We start from the raw sequence: 15324 nt of genomic DNA on the forward strand, positions 1-15324 counted from the left end.
GCCACTCTCCCTGGCCTATCTACCATCCATTTCCACCATTATGGGGCACAAAATATATTTCCCCCTAATTGTCAGAGGAACACATTATGTGTTTGAATTTCCATCAGAGTTCTCTGATAACCCATTGCAGCGGAGAGTCGACAGGAACCCTAGAGAAATGGTACCAGTGATCATTGCTGCTGTTTCCTCAGGCTTTTCACCAATCTTCTTCCAAATTTACAGAAACCAATTGGGAACCACCCCCCTGAGGAAATTACTGGCCTGTGTGTTTATTAATTTATTTTTGACAGTTGAAATCACCTATGGCTTATTTGATGGCACTGTTACCTCTAAACCAGTTGGTTGGCTCAAGGCCACTGCAAAGCTTTAAACTAGGATGACACTTCAGTGCAGTGCTGAGATGAGAGCTTCAACCAAGGCCCTATTCTCTCTCAGGTGGATGTGATAGATGCCATGGCATTATTTAAAAAAAAGCAGGGAGTTCTGCCTGGTACCTTGGCAAATATTTATCTTTCAATCAATATTGTTAAAGCAGATTTACAGTTTATTTATTAGTGTCACAAACAGGCTTACTTAACAATGCAGTGAAGTTACTGTGAAAATCCTCTAGTTGTCACACTCTGGCGCCTCTTTGGGTACACTGAGAGAGAATTTAGTACGGCCGATGCACCTAACCAGCAGGTCTTTTGAACTGTGAGAGGAAACCAGAGCACCCAGAGGAAACCCACACAGGCGCAGAGAGAACATGTAGACTTCACAAAGACAGTAACCCAAGCCAGGAATCAAACCCGGGTCCCTGGTGCTGTGAGGCAGCAATGCTAATCACTTATCTAGACATTACTAAGTTATTATCTGTGGGATTCAGCACAAATTGACCACTGCTTTTCCTACATTACATCAGTGGTTAATATTCAAAAGTACTTCATTGACTGTAAAGTGTTTTGAGAAATCCTGAAATTGTAAAAAGAACTATCTAAATACAAGTTTTTCCTTCTGTTTAATTGTTTATATTCCCACCCAAGACTTTGACAGTGACAACTTTTCCCCCCACTAATGTCACAGCTATACATTAACTATCTAAGTTTATATATCTTAGTTTCTTTTCCTTTAAGATGCTCCCAACTTGCCATAGAGATGCAGATCTAGTTGCTATGGGAATGGTGATTTTTTTTCCCTGCAGCTTCTCATCATGTGACAGGAGGAGAGAAATTTTACAAGAGAATGTAACGGGTATACCAGTCAGGTAACAGGAAGACTAGTTTTACAAGGATATAAAAATAATACTGTTGCTAGGATATTCCAATGTTCTCTGGATACACTCTACTGTCATCATAAGATTATTTCTGCTGTTATGAATAAAAAGAAGCTCGTTCCTCGAGATCCATGTTATGGGATGGAGTGTGCCATAACATAAACATTTTTCATTGTGGTTTTTCAGTGTGTTAGAAATGCCCAGGTTTTATGTTTGTTTCTAGCTGTTTGGAAAACTTGTAGCAGACACTGTACACAAATTGCTTAGTAGACATGGGTGTTGTATTCTGTTCACTCATTCTTTTCATCTGTCAAAGATTACTGCACATTTTGTATTATTCTCAGTTGCCCCACCTGCTAACCGAAACAGTTTGATACCAGCAACAAAATTAATTACATACATATGTTCCGCATTTCATCTGCTTCTTATTAACAATTAACAGCTGTGACAAAAGTTCCTTTGTATTTCTTCAGAAGGTTAAATGCTGAAAAGGCAAACAAGAGTATTTTTTTCATAATACTTGTACTGGTGAAGCATACAATGCTTCCTGTAGAATCTGTTGCGTCTATGTGATAATAGCTAGAAAGGCAACACAAAGGCACAATTTCAATACGGATCGGAATTTCCTCCTGGTTATACATATGATACCTACACATAAGGAAAGAAGATCTTGATTAACCTTTGTTCTTTTAAAACTGTCTAGTTGTTAAATAAACCAATGTAGGTCTGATAAGACCTTCTAAATCTATCTGTTCATATCCTCCATGGAAGAAGACTGTTCCTATCACTGTGGCTTCAAAACACACTAGTATACTTTTATTCTTCTATTTATTAGCTGGATGTTGACAAACTAAATTGTGCTTGCCTCACACTTACTTCATTTGAAGATGACTATATTATCTCCTGACATGTTTTGCACTGGATTCCATGCTGTTATGAAGTATTCACCATTATGTGGATATTACATATGCGCAGAAGGTTTGGCTCCTGAGGAACAGAATATATAGCAGTTGCCTAAAAACCTGAGTTCACATAAGCCAAAGCTCAGTTTAGAATTTTCTGATTGACTGTGTGTTCTGCATCTTGTACAATGCAATTTTGTTTAAAGCTTGACTTAATTATATCTTTCAGTAGCCGATGGAATATTTGATTCTTTAAAATTATTCAGCGCACCAAGATGTGGGATGTTCTGGAATTTTAAGCACCCAGCATCAGCATTAAATTTTCCTGGGTCAGCTAGAGAACGACAAGGTTTGATTTGATTTGATTGATTATTGTCACATGTATAAGTATATAGTGAAAAGTATTATTTCTCGCGTGCCATACAGACAAAGCATACCATTCATAGAGAAGGAAAGGAGAGAGTCCAGAATGTAGCGTTACAGTCATGGCTAGGGTGTAGAGAAAGATCAACTTAATGCAAGGTAGGTCCATTCAAAAGCCTGATGGCAGCATGGAAGAAGCTGTTCTTGAGTCGGTTGTGCATGGCCTCAGACTTTTGTATCTTTTTCCTGATGGAAGAAGATGGAAGAAAGTATGTCTGGAGTTCATGGGTATTTAATTAATAGTGCAAGTGCAATTGCCATTACTCAGCTTTCACTAAATTTAATGTTTTGTGTACAGCAAATATTGTTAGAATTCTGATCATGAATATAATGTATGATTTTCAAATCCCTTTATGGCGCAGTACTTGTTGGAAATTGATGCCCACTCTGAGCATTGTGCAGTGACAGTAAAGGCTGTGCTACACAATTTCACAATTTCCTCGGTTCTGACAATGGAAAGGTCTCAGGTGTGCAGTTCTACACACTGGCAACCAAATGCCAGATATATATTTTTTAACATTAGTGAAGAGCAGACTTTTAGCTGATTGAAGACAATTTCCAAGTTATGGATACAAGATTTTTATATTGTATTTTCTTTTTAAAGTTTATTTTGCCACTATGCAATCACACTGCAAAGTTGAAGCAATGCAAGACTGAGCACTTGTGCGCTCTCACTCTACATGCCAAAACGTGATATGCCTCAGGTCAGTGATTTCACTTCATATTATTATGGTCTTTTTTTGTGTTTGCATAATATGCAAATCACATTGTGTTGCTTTAAACCACTTGTATGCAAGAAACCTTAATGATAGAAAGTGGTGAAAGAACTCCACATGTAAATTCAGAAGAACATGGTTTGTTGTATATAAATCCTTTAAAATCAGGAATACGTAAATAGAGAATAGTATCTGCTGCCAATGTGCATGCTGTAGAACAAAGAATACCATTGTGCTGCAGAAGGTTGTTGCATCCAAACCAACACACTGATGGAAATACAGAAAAAACAAAGAAAACCACAGTATTCTGGAATAAAACCAATTAAACAGCAAGCATCTTGGCGACTGAATGCACTTTCCAAGAATCCTCCTGGCTGATATCAGCAAAGTGCAAACACTTCATTTTTAGTTGAATACATTGTACTACAACGGCTTTCTACCTCTTTTTCCAACTTCAGTTTATCTCCTTTCTTTCGGTGTTTGGCACCCAACTTCTGCTGAAAATATAATGGATTACTAAGAGAATCCCATTAGTGTTATTAATGAAAACACATTTAATGTTGTAAAGAGTGTGAAAAAAACATGACAATTGACCAAGGAGAAGAAGTTGATCAGAGAATCTAGCTCTTTTCATCAATTAGATGCTTTTTCAGGACCCAAACTATTTTTCATCTTTCCACAACCTCTTTATCTTAATTCTCTATGTCAGATTTTGTAGTCCAAAGGCTGAGTCAAGCAAGAAACCGTTGATGATTAACTGGTCATCCAATCTAGCTGGGTGAACCAATAACCGAGAGGAGGAATTCTCACTTAGCTCCCGGTCAGTATCCTGATGGGTATGGTGGTGCTGGCTGGAAAAGGAGCTGAAAGCACAAAGCACGTCAGTACCAGTCTATCAGGCAAACAGAAATTCTACTAACAAAATGCTGGAAAATCTCAGCAGGTCTGACAGCATCTGTGGGGAGAGAAAAGAGCCAACATTTCAAGTCTGGCTTTGATGAAGAGTCATCCAGACTTGAAACATTGACTTTATTCTGTCTCCACGGATGCTGTCAGACCTGCTGAGAGGTTCTAACATTTTCTGTTTTTGTTTCAGATTCCAGCATCTGCAGTATTTTGCTTTTATCTTAGAAATTTGACTAATGTGGACTATTAAGCCAAGTGATTGATTTCTAAAATATATTTGGCTACTTTATATATTGTTTTCTAATTCTACCTTCAAATTTAAATGGCAATGCGCTGACACCAACAAACAACAATACAACATACTGAGATTATTGGCAAGGGGAATAGGCTATCTTTAGATGTGAAAATTGGTGTTTAAGATACTTTTAGGGTAGTCCAGAAACAATATAGAATTTAGACATTAGCTCCTGATTCTTGTTGGCTAAATCCCTTATTAGTTTGTCAAAAGGTATGCAGCAAAATGAACATCATTTCAAATTGCCAGGTTAGCTGGTCTTCCTGTTATCAGGTGAGTGGCTAGAAGTCCTATTTGAGAAATCTGAGCCAATAATCTAAATTGCTTTTCCAGGGCTTCATGCACATTCTTTTTCTCCTTTGGGGAATAGTGGGGAGGTAGTGGAAGGGTTTGCAGGTTGATTATCAGCCCACTGAATGACGTAATGAATGCTCCTTCCTTGGCCGACAAGTTCTGGCAATGGGCTTGTACCCAGAGCTAGCCCAGAGGGAAGGATACAATCCTTGCATCATCAGACCTCTATTGTCAAAAATACTGTAAGTCTAGTCTGTCTGTATCAGTGATTAAGGTTGATCACAAAGAAGACAGGGGAGTTTCCTGGCTGTCCTATCTGACATTCATTGCTTAAATACCAATATCAGAAAAGGCATATTAATTATTCAATTATCATAATATTGTTGCTGGCAACCTGTTGTGTTTCTGCTCAATTGATGGATGTGTTATTATTCCAACTTCACAAACATTACCATGCAAAATCATTTTTCTGAACAGGTTATGAGGAGGCAGTGGCATAGTGGTATTATCACTGGACTGGTGCTTATGCTCTGGGACTCGGGTTCGAATTCCACCACAGCAGATAGTGGAGTTTGAACTGAATTCAATAAAAAAATCTGGAATTAAAAGCCTAATGACGACCATGAAACGTTGTCGATTGTTGCAAAAACCTATCAGGTTCACGAGTGTCCTTTAGGAAATTGATTCTGGTCTACACATGACCTGAGATTTAAGAGCCAATGGGGGAATTTTCCACTCCCGCCCGCCACAGGAATCGTGGCTGGTGGAGGGGCAGACCATGGAAAAGTCTGTGACCTCGGGCAGGATTTTCCAGTTTTGGGGCGAGCATGTTTAGAAAGTTCTGCCCTATGTGGTTACTCTGAAATTCCCTAGGGCTGGTCAATAAATGCTGAGCCAGCCAGCAATGCCCACATCCCATGGATGAATTTTTAAAAATCATTGGAATTGTTCTGTCAAATATAATAAAATTTTAAAGAGAGATAATGTGCTGCATGCATAGTAAATATTGATGCAGGCTCTGCAGGGAAGAAGCAATCTGCAGTAAAATTGCCCTTGAAAAATTAGCATGTGGTACAGAGTGACTCTTTGAGACTTCCATGGACTGCCTTCTCCAATCTGTGCAACCCAAACTATTGCAGCACATTTAGATGTGACCTCAGGATATGACCTTGTGTTGACCTTCCTTTCATATAAAGGCATATCAAGTGTTACATTCACATTGATAACACCAGTTGTTTGGATGCCGTGGGCACTGTATGGTGTCCAAGATGCACTCGAGGATGTATGCACACATTTTTGGACTGACTCATACCAGATGCCATTGAATGATGTGGGGCTTGTCTCTTTAAGGATCCACCTGCAGAATCGGGCTACCGTGATCCAGGGAACCAGCCGAGGAACAGAATGAAAGATCACCCTGGTAAACCTGGGTTTCTGTTCCAGAACCTTCTCGGAAGCTGACTGGCAGCTATGAGGCTACAGATCTCTGTATTGAAGTTATACGTCAATAAACATTGCTGTTGTTATTTACCTAACTGGTGAACAGGAATTAACACATTGGCGATGAGGATAAAAGAAAATAAAGTGGTCCCAAAATTGTGAGTATGAAGTCATGTTGAATTTCAGATTATGTTGAGAAACTCAAGGGTGTTTACAGTTATGCCCTTGTTTGGATGATAGATCCTTTTGATGCATTTGTGGATGATTGGACACAATACATTGAATATGGGCTAATATTTTCAGTCCAACGGAATAGAGGAGGAGGGGATGAGAAAGGCAAGCACTCTGAGAGCGTGTGAGATCCAGGCCTAAAATCTGATAGGCAACCTCACTGTGATGCTTTTGGTAAATGATGGAATTTCATTCTGGAGCCTCTGCCATGGTAATAGGAGAAAACACATTTTGATATTTACAAGAAGGAGACAGGTCGTTGATTTTGATGGCTACCACGGCAAAACTAACAACTTACACAGGAGAAACCATCAAGATAAAAGGTATTATCACAGTACCTGTAGCAGCTCCTGGTAGTAATAGTGATTGGCTCAAGGTAGTCAAGATAAACTGGATGGAGATCTTCTAAATATGGGAAGGGAGACTGTCTGAGTTAATGAAGAAATATGAGAACATTTTTCTGTGGCGAGTTAGATAAAATACGAGTGAGATTCTAAATGAATATTTCTCATCAGTATTTACTGTTGAGAAAAGCATGGATATTAGGGAACTTGGTGAAATAAATAGTGGTGTCTTGAGGAGTGTACATATTATAGAGAAGGAGGTACTGGAAGTCTTAAAGCGCATTAAGGTAGATACATCCCCAGGAATTGATGAAGTGTTTCCTCAGACATTGTGGGAGGCTAGGGGGGAAATTGTGGGTCCCCTAGCCGAGATATTTGAATCATCAATGGTCACAGGTGAGGTGCCTGAAGATTGGAGAGTGGCAAATGTTGAACCTTTGTTTAAAAAAGGCTGCAGGGAAAGGCCTGGGAGGTACAGGCCAGTTAGCCTTACATCTATGGTGGGTAAATTGTTGGAAGGTATTTTGAGAGACAGGATCTATGCATTTAGAAATGCAAGAACTGATTAGGGACAGTCAAAAACTCAATCAAATTTGTGAGACATGATTTTCCCCTCACAAAGCCATGCTGACTGTCCCTGATATAATTAGCTGGGATACTCCAGATATCACAGGACATGGGACCAACAAGCCATTCCTCAGGAGTTCAAGGAGGCCACGATTGTTCACGTGTACAAAGGAAAAGGAAAATAAATGTGTGTGTGAAAACCACAGAAGAATCTCACTGCTTGTGATCGCAGGTAAGATTCTAGCAAAGGTTCTACTTGACAGATTGGTAAACCACATTGCAGAACATGTACTGCTAGAAAGTCAGAGTGGGATTATGAAAATCAGAGGCAAATACAAGTGAAATGCTGTGAACAACTGATGGAACTCTAGCGTGTCTATGTTGACCTGCTCAACGTTTAGCATTGCCAAAGCAAGCTTAGTATTTGCTCAATTACACAGAAGGAGGATTCAGACCCTCATGGCATTAAAGTGCCCAATGGTGAAGTATTTCAGAGAGCAGAAATGTCTGGAATTGAAGCACTCATCAAACCTCAGCTCAGATGAAGTGGGTATGGAGTACTTACGACTGATGATAAAATTCCTCAGGTCATCATGTAATCATGACTTAGACTCAGACGCTGCCTATGATGTAAGCCGAGATTAAGATAATTGAAGGTGAAGCCCAGGAAATGTGAGGAAAATGCATAAGGAAGAAGGAGATGAGAAGAGATCTCAAGTAGTGGCACTGCTTCCTTCGACAGCAAAGAACACAGGCAGCTGAAGACAAAAGGCAATTGAGAAAGACCAGGCAGTCTCAACAAAATCAAACAGTTCATCCTTACTGGGGCTATGGAAAGCCATACAGCTCTATAATCAGCTGGCTCCACAACCATATTAGGATGCACAACAGGTGGCTTGTGCACGCAAGGAATGGCCATCTTTGATAACAAAAAGAAACCCAATAACTGCTATTATCTATTTGCGCTTCCAACAATTTATAAAGCCAAAGCTTTTGAACTGAAGGGTGCAAGAAAATACAATATCTAATTAATTGGGGACATTATAGTTGTTCTGCTCCAACATATTCTGGCTCACTATTTACATTTCAATAAAATATTCTTTTATATAGCTATCTTATTCTGAGGCAGACTCCTCAATTCCTCAGAATGATACCCTGAAAAATCAGCAGGAACACTGATATAGTGCGGATTGCATTTTTTGGCTGTTCTTTTTGTTGATTAACACTACACATAACTTGCTGGCACAACAGTGTGCTGGCAATACATCCACCAGCTCCTGAAATAGTGATGGGGTTTATCCTAAAACATAAATTAACACCTTACATTGTTACAGTTTTCACTGATATACTTCATGTCTACCTATTGTTTTTTTCAAAATTTGCCCTATGGGGTACTGTAACCTGAGTCATCCCATCTTTTGAGTGCTTACAGAAGGCTGCCAAAAGGGATCAGTGCTAATACTTTAATGATGTTTGCTTCGATAAAGAGAATATTTTGCTCACCATGTGGGTGTTCCCTTACAAAGGCTGTCACTGTAACTTAAAAGAGTACCCAAGATAAGACCCTGCAGGAAAAAATAATACCCATTCCCAATGCCTAGGTTTTAATTGGAGAATAATCATGTCTAAGCAAAATTTGATTGTGCCATGACGTTTGTGACATTTCCCTGACAGATGCTCAAAAAGGATGTTTCATTAGCGAATTATAACTCTCAGCTCCACTGTCTCATTGTTAGACAGGTTGTAAGTTGTTGACACTGTATGATGGAATGCCAATATATGCACTCACCATTGAGTGCACCATGAGTGAGGCAGGCCACCCACAATTGGTAGAGTAGCCACTCTGTTTTGTGTCAAGAATTTATATCATAGAATCCCTACAGTGCAGAAGGAGGACAATTCGACCCATTGAACTGGCACCGACCCTCTGACAGAGTGTCTTACCCAGGCCCTTTATTCCATCCTATCCTGAAACCGTGCACATTCACCATGGCTAACTCAGCTACCCCACACACCTTATTTTAAGATACACATTTTAAGATTAGGTTACCATTGAATTTCACCCTGAAATATTATTATTATAAATTCAAGAAAAATTGAATGCTAGCACCCAAAAGGGAAAATGACTTAGACATTTTGAGTCAAGATGACACTTTGTCAAAGCTGGCACAAATACTAGCATCGGTTAGAGAGGATTAAATTCCATCCCATTGTTCTTGCATGAAGTGAGCGCAGTGAAGCTATCATCAAATTTAGCAGCATGATGACTCACGCCCAATATGTGTAGGTATTGAGATCACTTATGGCTGTGTCCTGCCTTTTCTAAGTAGCTCTGATGGCTGCCTGCAAGGAATCCTGCATGGAATTTAACAGGAAAATGTCAGTCCTGCGCCGCATTTTCCAAATTTCACATCCCGAAGAACAAGAAGAGGTGGAGGAGGAACCGGATGAGAAAACTGATGCTACAGAAGAAAATCAAAGACCAGCAGCAATGATGGATGATTATTATGTAAAGATGCTCCATTTGGCAATTGTTTCTTTTGAACATAGATGTCTAAAAGTCACCCTTGTGCAAAGCCCCACCATCTGTTTTGTGTGACCATTTGTTGTCCTGATGCTCAAACTTAACTTCCATTAAGACCCCACATCCAAGGCAGCTATTCCTCCAATAGATTCTCAAAGCTGTCAATCAAACTTTGAAGTTATAACCCCCTGTGGAGGCAATTGTATTTTTTGAAACTCAGCCAAGCATTCTTAAGACATGATGATATTTTGGGAAATATCAACAAAGCGCTCTATTGAAATTGCATGATCAGTTGCTACATTGATTCTAACTTATGTTTGTCAATCAGAGCAGTCCAACAAAGAATGTTTGTTAACTTTCATTGACAGCTGCAGCTTTTTTTTTAAGTTTAAAGACCAAAGCACTTAACAAACTTAATATCATGACAGATTTACAGACCACATCCACCCTTTAAGAGCATTTGCATCTATTCCATCAATTCATGACTCTGACACGGCAACAGTGGCCTGGTAATCCCAACACACGAATGGCCCTGCTGAGTTTGTGTTTCCCCCTTTTGTGAATCATGGACTTCCATGTCCAGGTGCCACCCACCGTTTTTAAAGCTTTGCTGATTCTTTCTCTCTCTGCAAAAATCTGGCCCCTGAACTGAATTTATGAAATCTCTTAAACTGTTTGTAAGACTGGGCAGGTCACTTTGGTTCAAATCAAATGCAGTAAGCCACGCCATCTCATGCAATTAAAAACAAACAGTTATACATTTTGTAACAGTTTCTTTTGGACTTTGCAGTCCAATGCCTATGACAAAACAATTGGGTTATCTTTCCCAAGTGACAACAGTACAGTACAGTGGCTATTTCAACTTCAAATGTGAGGTATGGAAGCTCTAAAGCAACAACCTTACCTGATGCTTGCTGAGTACTGATCTATATAAACCAGAAAGGAAAATGCTGGAAATACTCAGCAGGTCAGACAGCATCTGCAGCGAGAGAAACACAATTAACATTTCAGGTGGGAATCATTTGTCAAAATTGGAAGATACTACAACTGAGCAACAGTTATAAAGTAAGAGAATAAAGGGAAGGGGAGGGGAAAATGTCCATTTGTTGATTTTCCTTTTTTTGACTGTAAGATTCTATGGTAGAAAAATTCAATAAGGGTCGCAAACAGCTGTGGGAACTATAGTACATAATTAATCTATGCTGCTCCTTCTAATGCAGACAACACACAAACTTTATAATTGATACAACAGTAGCACGCATACCGTTGAGTGTCTGCTACCTCAACATGATTGGCCAAGTTTGTGTGAAGTGACCAGCACTTTAAACTAGCCTGTATTGCTTAAAACCAGTATAAAATTCTTAAAAGGAGGTAAATGTTAGCTGCAGCAGATGCTGGAAGTGGCTGGGAAGAGAGCCTAAGCAGAATAAACTCAAGATGACGCGAGGCAGCACAGTGCCACTGTGGTTAGCACCGCTGCCTCAGTGTCAGGGACCTGGGTTCAATTCCCTGCTTGGGTCAATGTCTGTGTGGAGTTTGTACATTCTCTCTGTATCTGCATGGGTTTCCTCCGGGTGGTCCAGTTTCCTCCCACAGTCCAAAGGTGTGCGGGTTAGATGGATTGGCGATGCTAAATTGCCCCTTAGTGTCAGGGGGACGAGCTAGGGTAAATGCATGGCGTTATGGGGATAGGGCCTGGGTGGGATTGTGCTTGGTACAGCTCCGATAGGCTGAATGGCCTCCCCTGTGCTGTAGAATTCTATAATAATGGCCCAACAGGGAGGAGAGTATGTGCCAAGGCTCTGTGATGAAGTATTGAATGTGTTGCTGTCAATGAGGACAGGACAAGCAAGGTCCTCTATCTACAGTGGATCAGAGGGCTGTCCAGAAAGACACTGCAAAAGGCAGTAGGAGCAGTTAGCTGTTTCAGTCAATGCCAGCCCCGAGGACCTGGATGTTCTACAACTTCACATGAGTGGTCAAGGTCAGTGAATGCATCTTCAAATGCCATAACCTTACAAACAAACCATTTGTTTCATAGACTGCACAATTCGTCACCCTCCTACGCTCACCTACTAACAGTTTCTATCAACAATGACTCATACTTTACATTCATAGTTTCACATTCACCCCCACACATTCAGCATGTCAGCAAATTTCATACACACAGCTCACAGCTTGAACACACTGCCAGTTATTCAACTATGCCAACCATATCACCCAAACAGATGACATCTCACTCATTGATGTACTTCCCTGTCTCTTGCAAGAGAAGCAGGAGTAAAAACTAGGACAGGCAAAGCTATACATCTGTACCCCAATGGCCAGAAGAACTAGAGACTGATGATGAAGAAACATGATTGCTTAATCACACACTTGCAGCCACTAGCTCCAATACTGAGGTGACACTTACTTTAAGGTGTAGCAACATGAGGGAATCTGAATGTGGTGAGATACTGGACACAATTGGTCTCCAGACAGGGCAGGGGAAAGGGTAACACAAGTGGCAACTCCCCAGACCCTGGAGAGTCAGGCTGCACACAGATTCTGCTGTTGAGGGCTCAAGTGAGGACATCAGTGGGGTTTCATGAAAATAAAGGCAGATGGAAATGCACAAGGAAATGCTTAGTGAATTAGTTGGCCTACCAGAAGGCCTACTCTCACTGCCAAAGGAGTATAGAAGAGTCCAGCACAAATCTGGCACGACACATGAATGGGATGGATAGGATAGAGGTAGAGAGACTCTTCCCGCTCAAAAAAGACAGTAGGACTAGGGGGCACAGCCTCAAGATAAAGGGGAGGCGGTTTAGAACGGAGTTGAGGAGGAACTTCTTCACTCAAAGGGTGGTGAATCTCTGGAATTCTCTGCCCGTTGAAGTGGTGGAGGCTACCTCGCTAAATATTTTTAAGAAGCGGGTTGATGGGTTTTTGATAAGAGAGGGGATTAAGGGTTATGGGGAGAGGGCGGGAAAGTGGAACTGAGCCACAACAGATCAGCCATGATCTTATTGAATGGCGGGGCAGGCTCGAAGGGCTAGATGGCCTACTCCTGCTCCTATTTCTTATGTTCTTATGTTCTTATGTTCTAAGGTTTTATGCAAAGTTTAGGATCCATCATTTTCGCTTCCATGGAACTGGTTGCCAACTCCATGAGAACACTTGCACCATGCAGAATTTTACGACTGCTACATTAGCTTCCACTGCAGCACAAGCCACCCAGTTTCTTAGTGCAGCGGTGTGAGGTCAGACTGAGGTCAGTAAATCTCAGCTTCTTACTATGCAGTAAGCTACCATGCTAGTTCTACTGCTGTCATCATGGCTTGGGGTACCAATGCATGAAAGGGTCTTAAGCAGGCTAGCATTCTGTACTTGGCTTGCCCAGGGGAGTGGTCATGAAACACAAATCATTGTCCACCTTCAGGATGATAGGTTTTTCCTCCCATGGACACTATCGTATTAGTGCCTTTGCTGCTGCCTGTCAGTCGGCCAGACAGCTGTCACCCCCGGTGATGTCACCCTAAGCCAGAGCTTGAGCTGCTCAAGTGTAACTTGGAAGGCCATTTTGATTTGATTTGATTTATTATTGTCACGTGTATTGGGATACAGTGAAAAGTATTATTTACTGTACACTGTACAGACAAAACATACTGTCCATAGAGAACAAATGTGAGAAGGAACAGAGAGGGTGCAGAATATGCGGTTACATTGACAGCTAGGGCGTAGAGAAAGATCAACTTAATATATAGTATGTCCATTCAAAAGTCTGATGGCAGGAGGGAAGAAGCTGTTCTTGAGTCAGCTGGTACGTAAACCCAGCATTTCGTATCTTTTTCCCAATAGAAGAAGATGGAAGAGAGAATGTCTGGGGTGCGTGGGGTCCTTGATTATGCTGGCTGCTTTTCCGGTCAGCGGGAAGTGTAGTCAGAGTCAATGGATGGGATGCTGGTTTGAGTGGTGAACTGGGCTTCATTCACAAACCTCTGTTCACAGTAGTGAAAACCAGAAGATGGTTAATGGGCAAAAGTGAAATTACCATAAGACAATAGTCACCAAATAACACAAAACAAAGGTGGAAAAGATAGATTCAAGTCAAGCGTATGAATAGATAAAGAGATGGATGGTGAGTCAGGTAAAAACAAAAGCATGTAAAATTAAAGCAGAGCTGGTTCTTAGACCCAAATCAAATTAACCCCAAAGATGCCAATCACCTCAACTATACAGTGTTCATAGAAGCCCCACAGTGCAGAGGAGGCCACTCAGCCCATCAAGTCTGTACCAACTACAACCCCACCCAGACCCCATTCCCTTAATCTTCATTTACCCAGTTAATCTGCCTGACAGTAGGATCAATTTAGCACAGCCAATCAACCTAACTCCCACATCTTTGAATTGTGGGAGGAAATTGGAGAACCTGGAGGAAACCCATGCAGACATGGGGAGAAACTCTGCATAGACAGTGACCCGAGGCTGGAATTGAAGCTGGGTTCCTGGCACTGTGAGACAGCAGTAGCTAACCACTATGCCACCCCAAGTAATCTAACAAGGGACTCCACCAACTCATTACCCATTTTCCTACATTCTTCACTAACTGGGATTGTCTGTAAAGCCCATAGTTTGTTTTGGATAATCAGTTTCTGCTGATTCTGTTATGAAGAAAACATTTGCAATATAGTGCAATAGTTGCACACATCCAAAGCCTGAGAGCTTTCATTTTGCAGCTTTTGAATGGATTTTATTTTAAATTCTAATGGAACCAAACGGTTAAATTTATAGGTAAGACATTGGAATGTTCTGCTGTGCCCAGTTGGCTATTATATTTGCCTAAATAACATCAATGGCTACACTTTGAAAATAATTAATTGGTTCTGAATTACAATGTGCACGTATTCTTTCCAGACCATTAATAACTCACACACCACATTGTGCTGGCAGTTCAGTAGGTGCCCTGGAGCCTGAAACTGATATTAGGCCCATTGCGTAAGTAAATCAGGGTTTTATCACTCGCTTTAGGCTAATTTCTGAAATCGCTCTGTAACTGTTTGCTGCACGCATGGTGCAGAACCATACAACCCAACCATTCTTAAAGGGCGACTGGAGCATGCCAACCATAATGTAAGTTTCAAGTTATTCTACCTTATTATGAAGCTGGGAGGAAAAGAATTGCTCTACCTGGCTCCACAATACAGTCCTGTGCCTTCCAATTGCTTTACCTTCCGGAAACCCCTGAAACTCTCCTGCGACGAGCAAGTTGCCTCTGGAGTCGTGTGTTACCCATGGCTTGCTGAAACTAACCTAATGGGACCAACAGTCCAATTTACCGTGGTCCTGGTGCCAGCAGGTTATAGCAATGTGTACTGACCCAGGGATGTTTCTAACCTAGATACAACCTAAATTCTCAGCTCACACCTCTGTAAATGCAGCACTTATTCA

The sequence above is a fragment of the Carcharhinus amblyrhynchos genome, chromosome 3 (assembly GCF_965287045.1).
Source record: "Carcharhinus amblyrhynchos chromosome 3, sCarAmb.v2.hapA, whole genome shotgun sequence".
Lineage (NCBI taxonomy): Eukaryota > Metazoa > Chordata > Chondrichthyes > Carcharhiniformes > Carcharhinidae > Carcharhinus > Carcharhinus amblyrhynchos.